At 40.5% G+C, this 5,000-nt stretch overlaps 1 protein-coding gene across 2 annotated transcripts in view; it reads left to right on the forward strand.

The window, feature by feature from the left end:
- LOC115220479 (zinc finger protein 474-like) overlaps positions 1–5,000 on the forward strand; it is a 105,433-nt gene that overhangs the window by 3,060 nt on the left and 97,373 nt on the right. The window lies entirely within an intron of this gene.

Genomic DNA, 5,000 nt, shown 5'->3' on the forward strand with positions numbered 1-5,000 from the left:
TGTGTGTATGTGTGAGTGTATATGTATTCATGTGTGTGTGTTGGTATATATATACGTGTTTGTGGGCCGTTTTTGATTGGTCCCAGGGTTTATTGTTGTGTATGTAAATGTGTCTGTGTGTGCTTAGTATTTGGTAGGATGGTGTGTGTGTGTGTGTGTCTGTGCACACACACACACACACACACACACGCACACAAGTTATGAGGGAATAAACAAATAATCTTCCAAACTGCAACGGCCAAAAGTTAAGGGTCAGAAAAACAATGAAAAATGGAACAAGAGCAAGAAAACCCTTACTATTAATATTTTGTGAACATTGCTTTACTATCAATGGTCTCCTGACATTTGTTACCTCAAGACTGAATCAATTTTTTGCAAGATATTGTTCCATTCGTTTCTCAATAATTTCCAGAGTTCATCTTGGTTGTTTGGATATGTCCTTCGCGCCCCATCTCCAATAATATTCCAAATGTTTTCTATAGGGTTGAAATCTGGACTTTGAGGTGGCCAGTCCATGAGATCAACCCCTTCCTCACTCAAAAAATCTTTGACTTTCTTCGCAGTGTGAGGGAGCATTGTCCTGCACGAAGATAGAAGATTGAACTGACGAGGATTGGAGATGTAGAAGGGCATGCTGTCTAAGAATCTGCTTGTAGACTTCAGCACCGACAGTCCCTTGTAGGCGAATAAGTGGACCAGGACCAGCAACAGAAATCACTCCCCTTAGCATGACACTGCCTCCTCCATATTTCACTCTCTTCTTCACACACGCACGAGATAACCTTTCGCCACTTCTTTGTCGGACGTACATCCCGCCATCGGAACCAATCACTTTAAACTTCGATTCATCGCTAAAATGAACCCGCAACCACTGTTCTTCTGTCCAAACGACATGTTCGTGATCGAAACGAAGACGATCTCTTTGATTCTTCTTGGAGATCAGTGGTTTCTTTGCCGGTGGTCGAGCAAGCAAACCAGAACCTCGTAACCTCCGAGAAACTGTTTTGCACGATACGTTGACATCGGGAGGGGAGATAAACTCGCAGGATATCTCAGCAGCACTCTTACCCCGACTTCCTGCGCAACCGCTGAGCCTGGATGCGCATTCATCCATCCGTCGATGCTCTCGGTGTCGGGGGTTGACCTGCTTTCTCTTCTGCGGGTCTTACGAATAGCAAAGGACCACGTTTCGGACCACTCAGACCGGACCGCTCAACAGCAACAGCAGCACTCTTAAGCCTATCTTTCAGTGACATTCTAATCATAATACAATCCTGTCTTCTTGAAGTTTTACGAGGTTTACCGGTTTTGGGTTTAGTATCTGTCGATCCTAATGACTTAAAACGAGCTGCAATTCGTTGCACAACACTTCAAGACCTTCCTACAGTAGTTGCTATCACAGAATTGACTTACAAAGAATAAGTCCTGGGGTCAATTTCATTTGGGCGGTGCTCCAGCTGAAACAAACAAATAAAAGAATATATATATATATATATAAATAACCTCGAAGCCTTCGAGATGGACCTACGGGGCATTATTCCCAAGCTGAAATTCCGTAAGTCCTCTTGCTCTTTCCAACAGAAGCTCCGGGTCGTCATTAGATTGCCAAAAGGCTCAGGTAGATTCTCTAATCTTGTCAAAGAAGACGAAAATCTTATATAGGATAGACACCCTCGATTACGATAGACTATTAGAAAACAGTATCACTCAAAATTATAGGGGCGCTTCCCCACACACCTATAACGACATTAAAAATTAGCTAATGAGCTAGAGATAGCGGAGATCCTAACTAAAAGAAACGCCTTCCTTACTGTAAAAGATCATAAACCGAACTTGGCCTCAAACCCTAAATACCGCCTGATCAATCCGGCTAAATCCGAGATCGGTCTGGCGAGCAAGCACATATTGAGAAACATCAATAATGATATAAGGTGGCCCACCAACCTTTCTCTGTGGCGCAACAGCAACGAAGTGACCGCATGGTTTAACACCAACAATAGAAGAGGCAGAACAAGGTTCGCCCAGTTTGATGTAGACGACTTTTACCTGTCTATATCAAATGGGCTACTGGCCAAGGCGCTTTCTTTTGCTAGAGGCTTCACTGACGTTAGCGACAGAGATATAGATGTCATCATGCATGCCAGAAAAGCAGTGCTGTTGAACAGAGGTTCGGCATGGTCAAGCAATCCAACCCCACGGGCTCCTTTGACGTAGCGTTGACGTATGCGATCTCATCAGGTTGTATATCTTCGATACCCTTAGGAAAAAGTTCCCCTTTGTCCTTTTTGGCCGCTACGGAGATGATGCCCTGGCCACTTCTAGGGTAAAATCGGGCATACACTTGACAGGCTTAGAAAAGGTCTAATCAGAACGCTTGCCTCCATGGGACTGAAAATCCCCATAGAGACTAACTTCACAACCGCGGGCTCCTTAAACGTCACGCTCGACTTGGGTTCCGTTACATACAGGTCCTACCACAAACTAAACGAGAAGCTAATGTACATCAACACGGCCTCCTGTCACCCACTCATCGTGTTCAAAAACCTGGTGAAGGATGTTAGGGAATCACGGACCTTTCCTCCAGCCAAGAGATTTCGATACAGCGACCCCTTAATATAACGAGGCTCTAGCTGCCAGAGGATTTAGGAATCGCATCTCCTGCATGCCGAAACCCAACAACCGCAGAAGGAAGTGTTGCGGATATCCCATTTGGTTTGCCACCCCCACTTCTCTCTTAACACAAAAACGGCCGTAGGTAGAATATTTATTTAATTAATAGATAAGCATTTCATTAGCTCCCATAGTTAGGTGGCCATTTTCAACAGGCGCAACGTTAGAGTCTCTTTTAGCTGTGCCCCCAATATTAAGAGCATTCTAGTTAGCGCCTCTAGGCCATGGGTGGAAGCAGAATGTTCATGCAGGAACCGCAACAGATGCCTGATGGGAGGCAATTGCGAAACGAAAGGGGTCGTCTATAAAGCCGACGTACTAGCAAACCCTGGAAATACTACTGGTAAAAGCAGTAGCAGCCGTAGATACGGGAACAGAACCAGCAAAGCCGCCGCCGCCGCCGCCACCACCACCACCACCAACAACAACAACAACAACAACGATGACGGCGGCAACAACAACAGCAACACCAGCAGATACAGACATAGCGCTGACAACACACTCTCACAGAGATACATTGGATGTTCCGGAAACTCATTCGAGCAACGTCTCTCCAACCAAATTTGGTTTGTTCATCAACTTACGGATTTTAGAATGTTGGATTATTTATTCATTTTACAAATGAGAACAAATGAATAAATAATCCAACATTATAATATCCCTAAGTTGATGAACAAACTAAATTTGTTTCTCCATTTTTTTTTATTTGTATTTATATATTTATGGTAAAAATATTTCTTTACCTTCGCCCATTTAATGCAATAAAGGAATTGCATTGCAATTAAAAACATTTATGTATTAAGTTTTAGGGTATTGTACCAACAGTATATTGGATAATTAATATCCCACAGTGGGTTACATTCATAAGCCCTATCTTACTTTGTACTATATAATAATATATATATATATATATATATATATATTATCCGTAATAACGAAGGGTGAAATTAATTAATTTGGAATAATTATCATTACACCAAGTAGTCTTCGGCATGTAAAAGCCTCATTCGAGGAAAATTTAAGTAATACTAGCAATAAAGGGTTTAGCAACGAATTGCCTTACCACATACCGAATTTAGAAATAGCAGTCAAAGAGTTATAGCTATTTCTTCTACTAAAAAGGGAGATCTCAGTAAAAACAGCAATTGGAAGGCAGACACAAACAGGTAAGAGAGAATGAATTGACGGCAATCTATCATACAATTTTAAGTTATCTACGGACGTACGTTTCGAAATCAAGTTTTTAGGAAAGCATAAGAATTAAATATTAAATAATTCTATCTCACCAAAACTTCTTTTCTCTTCAGCGTAGAATACTATAATCATAAATGATTATATATTGAATTTTGAGATACTAGAAGCACCAACTCAACTCAGTATCAGAGCGAGCTAGAATCCGCAACTAGTATCACCAAATTCAATGTGTGAATGAAAAGATTGTGTCACCAGCCCCTTCCCACCCGCGTGTAGCCAAAACAAGATGCTGTGGTCATCTACTGAGATAAAATATGGTTATCCGTAATAATGAAGGTGAAATTAATTAATTTGGAATAATTATCAATTACACCAAGTAGTCTTCGGCATGTAAAAGCCTCATTCGAGGAAAATTTAAGTAATACTAAGCAATAAAGGGTTTATTGCTTGTATTACTTAAATTTTCCTCGAATGAGGCTTTTACATGCCGAAGACTACTTGGTGTAATTGATAATTATTCCAAATTAATTAATTTCACCCTTCATTATTACGGATAACCATATTTTATCTCAGTAGATGACCACAGCATCTTGTTTTGGCTACACGCGGGTGGGAAGGGGCTGGTGACACAATCTTTTCATTCACACATTGAATTTGGTGATACTAGTTGCGGATTCTAGCTCGCTCTGATACTGAGTTGAGTTGGTGCCTTCTAGTATCTCAAAATTCAATATATAATCATTTATGATTATAGTATTCTACGCTGAAGAGAAAAGAAGTTTTGGTGAGATAGAATTATTTAATATTTAATTCTTATGCTTTCCTAAAAACTTGATTTCGAAACGTACGTCCGTAGATAACTTAAAATTGTATGATAGATTGCCGTCAATTCATTCTCTCTTACCTGTTTGTGTCTGCCTTCCAATTGCTGTTTTTACTGAGATCTCCCTTTTTAGTAGAAGAAATAGCTATAACTCTTTGACTGCTATTTCTAAATTCGGTATGTGGTAAGGCAATTCGTTGCTAAACCCTTTATTGCTTAGTATTACTTAAATTTTCCTCGAATGAGGCTTTTACATGCCGAAGACTACTTGGTGTAATTGATAATTATTCCAAATTAATTAATTTCACCCTTC

This window comes from Octopus sinensis, linkage group LG16 (assembly GCF_006345805.1).
Source record: "Octopus sinensis linkage group LG16, ASM634580v1, whole genome shotgun sequence".
NCBI classification, from domain to species: Eukaryota; Metazoa; Mollusca; class Cephalopoda; order Octopoda; family Octopodidae; genus Octopus; species Octopus sinensis.